Raw genomic sequence first — 15,150 nt, 5'->3', positions numbered from 1 at the left:
AGCACAAGGTTGAACAATAAAAACGCTCTTAGCAACTGTAGTATAGATTATAAGAATAAGTGTAATAACTGTAACAATGATTATTGTAATACTGTTGAATGTACAACTATTAACCTATGCAAGTTGCACCCCATGTCAAACTTCCCTCAGGAATACAAACAAGAAAGTGAGCCCAGAACGATGTCAGCACCTCTTCCAGCAACCATCACAAAAGCCATCCAGGTGGACGCGACCAAATTGGTAAAGGCAATAATCGAACCCCCTAACGGAGGGTCAGGTGAGGTCGTGTCCACAGGTACGTACAATGTTTCATATCACGCACAAACAAATGTACCCCATATTGTAAGACCAAAACAAGGTGATGTGATTGAGTTTAGTCCTGTCAGGGTGATCACAGTCCCCAATGGGAAGACTGATGATCAGGGAACCATTCCCGTCAAGGACAGTGCAATGCGCCATCCCTGGTCCCGGACAGAATTGAGATCAATCATGTCTGATTACCCAGATCCTAGGAAAGATCTAACTGTATGATCAAAGATTCACAGAAGGTATATCAACTCCCTAGACAACGACATAATCATGGTATCCAAGGAATCAGGTAGGTACAGGGAAAGCGGTTGATGGTGATGAGCATCCAAGCGTTTGAGGAGGCATCAAATCAACCAAAACCCCAGGCCATTGGCACATGGAGGAACTTAAGGATTTGTGATCTGTGCAAAAGAGAAGGGCATTATGCTAGCAACTGTAATAACCCACATAAAGTTAGACCCCCTAGACCAAGAAATGAGCAAAATTACAATACACACCATTATAATCAGGGATCACATAGGCAGGAAAGGTGATTATTAGGAATGGAGGCAAGCCTGAGGTAACGGTTAATAAAGTGGGAGGTCATTCACTGAAGACACAGGAATGACCAGGTGAAAAGTTGTAAATGTATTTGTGAAAAAATAAGAATTTACTTACCGATAATTCTATTTCTCGGAGTCCGTAGTGGATGCTGGGGTTCCTGAAAGGACCATGGGGAATAGCGGCTCCGCAGGAGACAGGGCACAAAAAAGTAAAGCTTTACTAGGTCAGGTGGTGTGCACTGGCTCCTCCCCCTATGACCCTCCTCCAGACTCCAGTTAGGTACTGTGCCCGGACGAGCATACACAATAAGGGAGGCATTTTGAATCCCGGGTAAGACTCATACCAGCCACACCAATCACACCGTACAACTTGTGATCTAAACCCAGTTAACAGTATGACAACAGAAAGGGCCTCTTAAAGATGGCTCCTTAACAATAACCCGAATTAGTTAACAATAACTATGTACAAGTATTGCAGATAATCCGCACTTGGGATGGGCGCCCAGCATCCACTACGGACTCCGAGAAATAGAATTATCGGTAAGTAAATTCTTATTTTCTCTATCGTCCTAAGTGGATGCTGGGGTTCCTGAAAGGACCATGGGGATTATACCAAAGCTCCCAAACGGGCGGGAGAGTGCGGATGACTCTGCAGCACCGAATGAGAGAACTCCAGGTCCTCCTTTGCCAGGGTATCAAATTTGTAAAATTTTACAAACGTGTTCTCCCCCGACCACGTAGCTGCTCGGCAGAGTTGTAATGCCGAGACCCCTCGGGCAGCCGCCCAAGATGAGCCCACCTTCCTTGTGGAGTGGGCTTTTACAGTTTTAGGCTGTGGCAGGCCTGCCACAGAATGTGCAAGTTGAATTGTGTTACAAATCCAACGAGCAATCGACTGCTTAGAAGCAGGTGCGCCCAACTTGTTGGGTGCATACAATATAAACAGCGAGTCAGATTTTCTGACTCCAGCCGTCCTTGCAATGTATATTTTTAAGGCTCTGACAACGTCCAACAACTTGGAGTCCTCCAAGTCGCTAGTGGCCGCAGGCACCACAATAGGTTGGTTCAGATGAAATGCTGATACCACTTTAGGGAGAAAATGCGGACGAGTCCGCAGTTCTGCCCTATCCGAATGGAAGATTAGATAAGGACTTTTATAAGATAAAGCCGCCAATTCAGATACTCTCCTGGCAGAGGCCAGGGCTAGTAACATAGTCACTTTCAATGTGAGATATTTCAAATCCACCTTTTTCAATGGTTCAAACCAATGGGATTTGAGGAAATCTAAAACTACATTTAGATCCCACGGTGCCACCGGAGGCACCACAGGAGGCTGTATATGCAGTACTCCCTTGACAAAAGTCTGGACCTCAGGGACAGAGGCCAATTCTTTTTGGAAGAATATTGACAGGGCCGAAATTTGAACCTTAATGGATCCCAATTTGAGACCCATAGATAATCCTGATTGCAGGAAATGTAGGAAACGACCCAGTTGGAATTCCTCCGTCGGAACCCTCCGATCCTCGCACCACGCTACATATTTTCGCCAAATGCGGTGATAATGTTTCACGGTGACTTCCTTCCGTGCCTTAATCAAGGTAGGAATGACTTCTTCTGGAATGCCTTTCCCTTTTAGGATCTGGCGTTCAACCGCCATGCCGTCAAACGCAGCCGCGGTAAGTCTTGAAAAAGACAGGGACCCTGCTGTAGCAGGTCCCTTCTCAGAGGTAGAGGCCACGGTTCGTCCGTGAGCATCTCTTGAAGTTCCGGATACCAAGTCCTTCTCGGCCAATCCGGAACCACTAGTATTGTTCTTACTCTTCCTTGCCGTATGATCTTCAATACCTTTGGTATGAGCGGCAGAGGAGGAAACACATACACTGACTGGTACACCCAAGGAGTTACCAGTGCGTCCACAGCTATTGCCTGTGGATCTCTTGACCTGGCGCAATATTTGTCCAGTTTCTTGTTGAGGCGAGACGCCATCATGTCTACAATTGGTCTTTCCCAACGGTCTATTAACATGTTGAAGACTTCTGGATGTAGACCCCACTCTCCCGGATGAAGATCGTGTCTGCTGAGGAAGTCTGCTTCCCAGTTGTCCACGCCCGGGATGAACACTGCTGACAGTGCTATCACGTGATTCTCCGCCCAGCGAAGAATCTTGGCAGCTTCTGCCATTGCACTCCTGCTTCTTGTGCCGCCCTGCCTGTTTACATGGGCGACCGCCGTGATGTTGTCCGACTGAATCAACACCGGCTTTCCTTGCAGGAGAAGTTCCGCCTGGCTTAGAGCATTGTAGATTGCTCTTAGTTCCAGAATGTTTATGTGAAGAGACTTTTCCAGACTCGTCCATACTCCCTGGAAGTTTCTTCCTTGTGTGACTGCTCCCCAGCCTCTCAGGCTGGCGTCCGTGGTCACCAGGATCCAATCCTGAATGCCGAATCTGCGGCCTTCTAATAGGTGAGCCTTCTGCAACCACCACAGAAGTGACACCCTTGTCTTTGGTGACAGGGTTATTCGCAGGTGCATCTGCAGATGCGACCCTGACCATTTGTCCAACAGATCCCTTTGGAATATTCTTGCATGGAATCTGCCGAATGGAATTGCTTCGTAAGAAGCCACCATTTTTCCCAGGACTCTTGTGCATTGATGTACTGACACTTTTCCTGGTTTTAGGAGGTTCCTGACCAGATCGGATAACTCCTTGGCTTTTTCCTCTGGAAGGAAAACCTTTTTCTGAACCGTGTCCAGAATCATTCCTAGGAACAGCAGACGAGTTGTCGGGATTAAATGGGATTTTGGAATATTCAGAATCCACCCGTGTTGTCTTAGCACCTCTTGAGATAGTGCTAAAGTTGTCTCCAGCTGTTCTCTGGACCTTGCCCTTATTAGGAGATCGTCCAAGTATGGGATAACTAATACGCCTTTTCTTCGAAGAAGAATCATCATCTCGGCCATTACCTTGGTAAAGACCCGAGGCGCCGTGGACAATCCGAACGGCAGCGTCTGAAACTGATAGTGACAGTTTTGAACAATGAACCTGAGGTACCCCTGGTGTGCGGGGTAAATCGGAACGTGTAGATACGCATCCTTGATGTCCAAGGATACCATAAAGTCCCCTTCTTCCAGGTTCGCTATCACTGCTCTGAGTGACTCCATCTTGAACTTGAACTTTTTTATGTAGAGGTTCAAGGACTTCAGATTTAGAATAGGCCTTACCGAGCCATCCGGCTTCGGTACCACAAATAGAGTGGAATAATACCCCTTTCCTTGTTGTAATAGGGGTACTTTGACTATCACCTGCTGAGCGTACAGCTTGTGAATGGCTTCCAACACCCTCTCCCTTTCGGAAGAGACGGTTGGTAAGGCAGACTTCAGGAAACGATGAGGAGGATCCGTCTCTAATTCCAACCTGTACCCCTGAGATATTATCTGCAGGATCCAGGGGTCTACCTGCGAGTGAGCCCACTGCGCGCTGTAATTTTTGAGACGGCCCCCCACTGTCCCCGAGTCCGCTTGAGAGGCCCCAGCGTCATGCTGAGGTTTTTGCAGGAGCCGGGGAGGGCTTCTGTTCCTGGGAAGGAGCTGCCTGTTGGTGTCTCTTCCCTCTTCCTCTGCCTCGTGGCAGGTACGACAAGCCCTTTGCTCTCTTATTTTTGTAGGAGCGAAAAGGCTGCGGTTGAAAGGTCGGTGCCTTTCTCTGTTGGGGAGTGACTTGAGGTAAAAAAGTGGATTTCCCGGCAGTAGCCGTGGCCACCAAGTCTGATAGACCAACTCCAAATAACTCCTCCCCTTTATACGGCAAAACCTCCATGTGACGTTTTGAATCCGCATCGCCTGTCCACTGTCGTGTCCATAAGGCTCTTCTGGCTGAAATGGACATAGCACTCACCCGAGATGCCAGTGTGCAAATATCCCTCTGTGCATCACGCATATAGATAAATGCATCCTTTATTTGTTCTAACGACAGTAAAACATTGTCCCTATCTAGGGTATCAATATTTTCAATCAGGGATTCTGACCAAACTACTCCAGCACTGCACATCCAGGCAGTTGCTATAGCTGGTCGTAGTATAACACCTGCATGTGTGTATATATTCTTTTGAATAACTTCCATCTTTCTATCTGATGGATCCTTAAGTGCGGCCGTCTCAGGAGAGGGTAACGCCACTTGTTTGGATAAGCGTGTGAGCGCCTTGTCCACCTTAGGGGGTGTTTCCCAGCGCGCCCTAACCTCTGGCGGGAAAGGGTATAATGCCAATAACTTTTTTGAAATTATCAACTTTTTATCAGGAGCAACCCACGCTTCATCACACACGTCATTTAATTCTTCTGATTCAGGAAAAACTGTTTGTAGTTTTTTCACACCATACATAATACCCTGTTTTACGGTATCTGTAGTATCAGCTAAATGTAACGTCTCCTTCATTGCCAAAATCATATAACGTGTGGCCCTACTGGAAAATACGTTTGAATTTCTACCGTCGTCACTGGAATCAGTGCCCGTGTCTGGGTCTGTGTCGACCGACTAAGGCAAAGGGCGTTTTACAGCCCCTGACGGTGTTTGAGGCGCCTGGACAGGCATTAATTGATTGTCCGGCCGCCTCATGTCCTCAACTGACTGTTTAAGGGAAGATAAACCATCACGTAATTCCACAAATAAAGGCATCCATTCTGGTGTCGACCCCCTGGGGGGTGACATCTGCATATTTGGCAATTGCTCCGCCTCCACACCAATATCGTCCTCATACATGTCGACACCACGTACCGACACACACCGCAAACTCACAGGGAATGCTCTAATGAAGACAGGACCCACTAGCCCTTTTGGGGAGACAGAGGGAGAGTCTGCCAGCACACACCACAAAGCGCTATATATACAAGGGATATCCTTATATTAAGTGCTCCCTTATAGCTGCTTTAATATATATATATATAGCCATTAATGTGCCCCCCCTCTCTGTTTTACCCTGTTTCTGTTGCAGGGGAGAGACCTGGGAGCCGTTCTGACCAGCGGAGCTGTGACAGAAAATGGCGCCGTGTGCTGAGGAGATAGGCCCCGCCCCTTTTTCGGCGGGTTCTTCTCCCGCTATTTTTCCAGTCAGGCAGGGGTTAAATATCTCCATATAGCCCCTATGGGCTATATGTGAGGTATTTTTAGCCTTGTATAAGGTTTATATTTGCCTCTCAGAGCGCCCCCCCCCAGCGCTCTGCACCCTCAGTGACTGCCCAGTGAAGTGTGCTGAGAGGAAAATGGCGCACAGCTGCAGTGCTGTGCGCTACCTTATGAAGACTGAGGAGTCTTCAGCCGCCGGTTTCCGGACCTCTTCACGCTTCAGCATCTGCAAGGGGGTCGGCGGCGCGGCTCCGGGACCGGACTCCACGGCTGGGCCTGTGTTCGATCCCTCTGGAGCTAATGGTGTCCAGTAGCCAAGCAGCAAATCCACTCTGCATGCAGGTGAGTTTACTACTTTCCCCCTAAGTCCCACGTTGCAGTGATCCTGTTGCCAGCAGGACTCACTGTAAAGAAAAAAACCTAAACTAAACTTTCTCTAAGCAGCTCTTTAGGAGAGCCACCTAGATTGCACCCTTCTCGTTCGGGCACAAAATCTAACTGGAGTCTGGAGGAGGGTCATAGGGGGAGGAGCCAGTGCACACCACCTGACCTAGTAAAGCTTTACTTTTTTGTGCCCTGTCTCCTGCGGAGCCGCTATTCCCCATGGTCCTTTCAGGAACCCCAGCATCCACTTAGGACGATAGAGAAATGTTTTTTTCTCTCTCTCTCTCTATCCCCATCTCTGACTATTATTGGTAAGAATTCACACATTGCATATCCACTTGGTCCTTGCAGAAGTCTACCAAACCCCAGCATGACCTATCCGCCACAATGTATTTCTGGCCAGATACAGACAGTGGAGTAATGCAGGTGCTGGTGGGGAGGGACTGCTCAAGGAGACCATTAGACACATAGATATGACAGCCTAATAAGTCTGACAATGTTTTTTCTAATGCTAACAAGGTTTTCTCAATGTTGACAATGTTTAAAAATGTTTTGTTTCTCTTTTCTTATTGATGGTTATTGTCGAGTTAAGTAATGTATATATGCACATGAATTGTTCTCTATCTCTTTTGTTTCTTTTTGTGCTTTCTCTCTCTTCTCACTCATGTTTCCATGGTTTAAAGATGGTATGTCACCCCTCAGTTGGACCAATGGTAATGCCAGATTTTTGCTCCTTACAGAAAGATCGTCGGTTGGGAAGGAATATTGCATCACCAGAATGTTCGTTTGGAAGACTGAGAGACAGCACCTTTGAGAAGACAGCAGAACAAGAACAACAAGACGAGAGAACTTATTATCGTAACAAGTTCTCTCCCCCTCAAACTGTTTTCTTATACCCCCTTTACAAATTTCTTCTTTTCTCCTCCTGTAAGATGGACTTGCCCCAAGAGACTGCAATATGGATTTTCCCGTTAACCAGGATGTTGACCAGAGCAGTCTGTTTCGGTGAGAGTACCAGTGAGGTCGAGAAAGGATCCAGAAAGGTTCTAATGACTGAGACGGAGGTGTAAATTTCCAATAGCAACCCAATCACCAAGCAAAGGCGAGTACCGGGCACGATCTAACAACCATGTTATCTGTAAACATTTTCTTTGAAGGATTGTTAGCTCAAAAAGAAAATTGTATCTGTAGGCTCTGTGATAATCTGGTTGAAAATGGATGCATAAAGAAATGCCAATCCAGTTTTAATATCCATATGGACCGGCATCCATTGAGTGACTATCACTCTTTAGTGGGTAATGTGTTAAACCAAACAGATTGTTGGGTATGCTCTCAAGTACCTCAGGGTCATAGCAAATCAGGGCTAGTACCGTTTCCTTTAACGTTAGGGGAGGTACTTGAGCTAAGTGGTGGGAGACCGGTGGACCGGAGATTTAACATCTCCAGCCCTCCTAGTTTGAAGCTCCACCAATACCATGTGGATAGGTCCCTCTTATGTTTTAATATCTCCAACCCCCGTAAGCCGGGAAATTGGGAAGTGTCATGGAGCAACCTTACCATGACCTTTTCACATAGAGCAGATAGAATGCCTACAGATACAGAGCTGGTACGCCACATAGCCAGTAGAGGAAAATCTTTCCGGTATCGATATACCTTAGGAAATAGGATTACTAGAGTTGGAGAGGTATCACCAGGATACTGTGCACATATCGTACAAACTGATACGTGCATTAAGCAGATGGAAGAATTAGGGTCAGGAGATTTCACCTGGAAGGTTTGTAACATGGTAATGTCCTTCTCCGTCCCATATGTTCTCCCCGATGACGCATATTTCATATGCGGGAGAAAGGCGTACAAGTGGCTTGCCCCAAACTCTGAAGGATTGTGTTATATTGGAAAAGTATTGCCTGAAGTGATGACTGTAACACATGACAAAATGAAAGACATACACCGTGGTGCCCAAGCTCCTTATACTCACACTCATTACGAGCACCGAGTTAAAAGACAACTGTCAGAAAGGTTAGAGCATCCGGCCTCTGATCTTATCCATGAATCCACCGGGATTCAGGTCCTGGTAGCGTTAGATTTCACTCGCACCGCTCGAGGAGTGATGAATTATAGATACATTTCCGCACTCGCCAATTTGTTAGATAATATCACTGAAATGTATGATGACACGTTTAGATACACTGGAAGAGAACTTCAAGCTTATAAAACAGAACTAGTTCAGCATAGGATGGTTCTTAATTATCTTACAGCAGTAACAGGCGGATATTGTGTTACATTGGCAACACAGTACGGCATAAAGTGTTGCACTTATATCACGAATAGCACCGAGGATCCGGTAGAGGTCATAGACCAAAAGATGGACGATATTCTGCAATTAAAGTGGGAATTTCGTCGAAAACACAATCTCACCCTTGCTGCTGTAGGTAATGAGCTGACTGGTTGGGTGTCATGGTTGAACCCGCGAAATTGGTTCTCCGGTTTAGGAGACTGGGCTCAAGGAGTCATAATGGATGTTGGAAAGTTTCTACTATGTATCTTGGGTGTCGTTATATCGATTGGATTGATATTTAGATGCGGGCAGGCTTTAATGAGGTGCAAACAAAGTACAAAAGTGATGAGCCTGAGGAGTGAGGAAACTGTAATTAACCTGGATTTGATTTATGACCCAATGATAGAAACCCGAATGTGATGAAAATGCGATTATACGGTCCGTTTCTTTCACCTGTTTTTCTGCTTCTCTCCAAGATACAAAGACCCCCTTGGACGAGGAAGTTGACGAGACGCTATACAGACAACAGACAAGCACCAAAGATGAAGTTTTGACCACTTGAGAAATGGACACTTGATGAACTTTGCCATGGATCCCCAGTTTCCCTAGTACATTTAAACTCACGCTAGCCCAACATTTTTTTGTAAATCCGATGGCTCTGACAAAGCTATTTGCTCATGCCCAAGGAGCAATACAGCGCAAAGAAGACGACTCTCAACAGATACCGAACACAACTTCGACGACAGATGTACATTTCCCTGACATAGAATATCATTGCATTTTCCATAAGTGTTCTTTATCTTCATCTCTACAACCCTCAGGTAATGACACACATAGACGATAGGGAATACAGGCACAGATATCAGCAACCACATACCTCCCCCATTCATGTATCATCAACTAAAATGTGCTCCCCATTTTGTTCAAAATCCGAAAAGAGCTCGGTAAAGTTTGACAGCCCATCCACAGACCTGTACCACAGGATAAGAAGGAATTCAAATGTATACTTCGCAATACCTCGAAGCTTGATTTACAACACGTACGGCACGATGATACATGACCCTCCAAACATGGACTCATACACACATGCTTCTGCTATCACACTAGGTCATACCCTCTTCACACCTACTCCTCTCTCCTCCCTCACCCAACCATGGAAATGAATTAACCCCTGACATATATTTTTCTCCTTTTTAAATGTTTTAGAAGGTGGCAGTTATTATTGACTGCCAAAGGGTGGACTGTCAAAGTCAGAAAAAATATCCCCATGCACGTTGCCATATTTGCACCGCACACTGGTCCGTGCTGCGCATGCGTATGCTCTCCCGTGAAGGCGCATACCCGCAATAGCGTGCACTCGCAGGCGCGGTATGCGTATTTACGGTAGAGTTTATGTAGTCGTAGCGTGCGACTCATTCGTTACATATTTTCACAATTAATGTAGTTTATAGATCATGATCCCTTTGATAGTTTCTGAAAGTTTGGTTAATATAGAAGGTCCCTGTTTAAAGTAATCCCTCTTTGTATTGTACGAAGGGTCTAACAGGAATCATACAGCAGTGTTTGGTACCCATCGGAAGAGTATTTAATTAGCAATATTCCGGTGTTGGTTTGGAGCGTATTAATCGCTCGTGCGAATAGTTATGGACATAAGAAGTTTATGTCCATTTCTACTATTTACTCATACTCAGGTATGCGGCGGGAAACTTAGTTCCCCACCCACCTGAGCTGTTTGAAATCGTCACAGCCCACCTGTATGAATCAACCTATGACCTTTTGTTGTGATACAGGGTCGAATTCCTTCATCCAATGGACAATGGGATTGTAGGGACTATGAGATTGCATTGTGTGTGGGGCATAAATAGGCAGGCCGACCACATCCAGCTCTCACTCTTCAACGGTTCTCATTGCTGAAAATCGGGTGCTGGATGTCCAGGCGCATGCGATCGTTTACCCTGTGCGTAAGTTTCTCTCCGTAATCATTGTCTTACTGTGAGCCAATTTCTCTCATCTCTCTCCGTCTCTCTCTCTCTCTCTCTTTCCCTTCTCTTTCTCTCGTATCTCCCCTAGACTAGTATTGTATTGTATTAGATAGTATTGTATTTTGGTTAGGAAGTCTTTGTTATATTGTAGTGTATCATTTGTACTGTTATCCCCTTTTTACAAGTATACTAGATATAATACAGTTAATAGGCTTTGGACCCTAAACCAGTATCTGTGTATTTCCTATAGTGTTAAGTGTTCACTTGAGCGTCGGTGACGCTCAAGCAGCTTTGTAGTTAGTCAGGTTACACAAGGTTGCACTTACACCCTGTATTCACATTAAGGTATTCCGTGTATTTCATTGGTATAAGGTTTAGACATAAAGGTATAGCGTTGTGAGCGTCTGCGCCGCTGGTGATCTCCTCGTGGTCTCGAGCGTCCGCTACGCCATAGCGAATCATTACTCTAGTCATAGCCAATAACGTGTCCTGTGATCACTGGGCCGTGAGCGAACGTGACGCTTGAGCGTCTCGCCTACGGCTGAGCGATCGTTACGCAACTAGCGTACCATTACGGTACTTCTTAAGCAAACAGCGTACAGTGTTCTTAGACTTCATAAAGGGTTGTTTATACGACAAGGGAATTTAGCATTGTCAATGCTGTGTAAAAACCCATCTATTTATTAGAGCTTCCACCTAAACTACCCACATTACTGCACCCATTCCTATCTTCACTCAGAGGCATACCCACTCCTCTTGTCTCAGCTGTGCCCTCTTCCAGCCTGCCATGGGCAGGGCCCTCCTACCCTTTTATTTTGCACAATTTAATATTCTTGATTTTTTTTTTTTTTACAAAATACATATCATGTTAGACAAGAGGAAAGTAAATAAACTGAAGTGAAAAACAAAAAATAGTATAGAGGGCTGCAAATCTGTGTCAATTCCCCATAGGAAAGAGGAACTGGGGATATTCATCCACCACAAGATGGAGCACAGATCACCAGTAACTAGTAACAGTAACTTTTTATTGACTTTTTTTTTTTAAAGAATGAGTAAAAAAACAACTCATTACTCAAGCATCCGGGAGGACGCCCAGCACAGCGAAGAAGTAATATGTTAAGTGTAGCCCTCTGTCTGCGCGGCTTAGCTGCGTAGGCAGATGGCTTCCAGCCATCTTTTTGATTTCTGCGGCTGCATGTGACATCACGCAGCCACAGCGACCTGCCCTTCCAATGGTGCGGACATGCCCCTGTTGTCTGGACCGCACCCCTAAAATGGAGCATCGACACCTACAAAACGCTGCATCGACACCTCTTTCCCGCCTCGTCCAGGGTCAAAAGGTCGACATGACAATGGTTGACAAATATGGTCGACATATTTTTGGTGGGGTTTTTTTTCCATTTTTTTCAACTTTTTCAAACTTTGCCATCCACGTGGACTATGACTGAGAATAGTAACCTGTGCTGAGTGCAGTGGTAGCAGAGTGAGGCACCTTGCCAGAAACATGGTTAGCGAAGCAAACCATGCGAGGGGACGTGGTAGACTAATGGAGCTTGCTTGTGGCAGAAAAGTGACAAAACACCCGAAAATACAAAAAAAAATGTGGCTACCTTTTTTTGTGTCACCATTTCCATGTCAACCTTTCGACTGTGGCGACCTTTTGACCCTGGTGAACTTTTGACCCTGTCGACCCAATGCATGTCTACCATTAGTAGTAAACCTATTGACTGTAGACCTTTTTAGTGTAGATCTTATAATCCACCCCCTAATAATCAGGGCATGAGGTTTTGTTTTTAGGTATAGAAACCTAAAATAGGAATTTGGTATTCATCAATAAATCAGTTTCTCTGATTCCACAGGGGACACTGGAGATACATTACACTGGGGTATAGACGGTGGCTACAGGGAGCTGGGCACTTTAAGAAATTCAGAAGTGTGAAGGCTCCTCCCCCTCTATGCCCCATCAGACCCCTCAATTAAGAATGAGCCAAGAGGAGACTGAAACAGAAGTAAAAGTAAGAAACAGAGTAAGAACAGAGGAGAACCCACAACAAGAAAGCAACAGCAAACAACCACGCAGGTGACCCCTTTGGAGATCATGGTATATCCATCCCCTGCCAGGTAAGTATGCTGCATATCCCCCCATATGCCCGCTCTCCGTTGTAGTAAGAATGGGAGCCATCCTCCCTTTTTTCAATATAGGTGCACTGTCTATATGTCGGGACCTCCCGGTTCTCGGTCGGGACCCGCTCCCTGTGGTTTCCCGCCGCCCGCTCTTGTTGTAAAGGGCTTGCTGCAGGCAGCGTGGGACCATGCTAGCACTGAGCCACGCTGTTTTATCACCCTGAGAGAGCTTGTTGTGGGCAGTGTGACGACACAGCCGACACGCGGTTACTTTCCTAGCCCTGGTCCTACCCATGGACTCCACTATTTGCCAATCAGTATTTCATTATATGCAAGCCAATATTGTATTGTATTGTGTCATTATTATATTGTACAGTTATGTTTTATCTGTTATATTTGGAATATGTAGTTTATTTGGTTATACTGTGTTCAATATAATTGTTAACGGAATAAGGGGGACATTTACTAAGCAGTGAAAAGAGCGGAGAAGTGAGTCAGTGGAGAAGTTGCTCATGGCAACCAATCAGCACTGAAGTAACATCTATAATTTGCATACTATAAAATGATACAGAGCTGCTGATTGGTTGATGTGGCAATTTCTCCACTGGCTCACTTCTCCGCTCTTATCACTGCTTAGTAAATGTTCCCCTATGTCTAGGCCAGAGTGTTATTTAATATAGTTAAATATACCCATTGTTCTAAGACCCCTGACAGTGCAATCAGATGTGATTAGAATGAGTATGTTAAGTAGTAAATAGGTTACATATGGACCTGCAGGTAATCTGATGCTATACACCCATTGTGTACGGGAGCCCATACACCTAGGGGGTCATTACGAGTTGATCGCATGCTGCAACTTTTTGCAGCCCATGCGATCAACTAGACGCCGCCTATGGGGGAGTGTATTTTTGCATAGCAAGGCTGCGATCGCTTGTGCAGCCCTGCTATGCTAAACAAGTTTTGTGTAGAACAAGACCAGAGTAAGAGTTACTTACCCTGTGCGATCAATCCAGCGTTGCAGGTCCCGGAATTGATGTCAGACATCCGCCCTTCAAACGCCTGGACACCCCTGCGTTCGCTGCACCACTCCCAGAAAACGGTCAGTTGACACCCACAAACACCCTCTTCCTGTCAATCTCCTTGCGATCGGCTGTGCAAATGGAGTCTTCGTTAAATCCATCGCTCAGCAACGACCTGCTGTGTACCCGTACGACGCGCCTGCGCATTGCGGTGCATGCGCATGTGCAGTAGTGACCTGATCACTGCACTGCGAAAAACTGCAGCGAGCGATAAACTCGGAATGACCCCCCCCTTGTCTCCACTCCTTTCTGACCACCTCAATGAGCTGCTTGTGTGATGAATAGACAGGTTAGGATATAACAAGAGCAGTGAGCTCTACTGTTGAGGGAGAGATCTGCACAGAATGTCAGAGAGTGGAGGTACTCCTGAAGTGCAGGCAATGACTAGGCATTGCGGAGCCGTCAGTAGCGAGAATCTGTGGCGAAGGGCACTATGTGAGCTGGTATCCCAGGCCAGGGCACACAGAACTACTGCTGGCATGTAACATCAGAATATTGCAGGCATCTGTAATCCTAAACTACTGTGGGGATTTAGTAAGTAAGATACCATCCTGCTTGCAATTGTTAATGTTATAGTGTACTGTGAGTATATTTACAATAAAGGGCATTTGCCACTTTACTAAACTGTTTACCTGAGTGATCAGAGAATCCGTATCTTCACAGGCAGCACGGGAGCGCAAGAGCTGCACGGTTTCTAGCACCCAGTGAGGGAAGAGAGGGAGCTTGCTGCAGGCAGTGCAGGGCCGCGAGACAGTGCGAGCACTAGTGCACTCACCGACAGGAGACCTCAGGAGACACAGTGGGCTGTGAGAACGCTGGCAGCACCTTTATAGTTAGGTGCTGACAGGCCTTTCCCTGCTAGGCAGGTCGCAAGAGACCCGGACCCCACTTCTCAACAAGTGGCGAAGGGAACTCCTCCTGAGGTTAATATTAAATAGAAAAAATAAAATCAAAGTAAAATAAAGATGAACAACTAAGTACTGGCTGTAGCCCAGCCAAATGTGACCTGCTCCATCGGTACAATTCTAAAACTGTGGGGGCTGATGGGGCATAGAGGGGAAGGAGCTTTCACACTTATGAATTTCTTAAAGTGCCCAGCTCTCTGTTGCCATCGTCTATACCCCAGTGTAATGTATCACCAGTGTCCCCTAGTGGATGAAAGAGAAATACTCTCTGTATGACCATATCTATCTATTTAATTCATTACATTCCTGTTTCTGTTTTTAAACACAGTAGAACATCAAATAAACGTACTGGTTAAAGTATAGTTTGCCATTTATTTCCTCTCTAGTGTGTCTGATCTTTCTTTTCCCCCCAGAGCATTTGTACTGGT

At 45.9% G+C, this 15,150-nt stretch overlaps 1 protein-coding gene across 3 annotated transcripts in view; it reads right to left on the bottom strand.

The window, feature by feature from the left end:
• The window catches only part of CIITA (class II major histocompatibility complex transactivator), a 234,643-nt gene that overhangs the window by 109,831 nt on the left and 109,662 nt on the right, over window positions 1-15,150 (bottom strand). The window lies entirely within an intron of this gene.

The sequence above is a fragment of the Pseudophryne corroboree genome, chromosome 7, assembly GCF_028390025.1.
Source record: "Pseudophryne corroboree isolate aPseCor3 chromosome 7, aPseCor3.hap2, whole genome shotgun sequence".
NCBI lineage: Eukaryota > Metazoa > Chordata > Amphibia > Anura > Myobatrachidae > Pseudophryne > Pseudophryne corroboree.
Note: the sequence above shows the minus strand (reverse complement) of the source record. Positions and strands in the feature narration are given on the sequence as shown.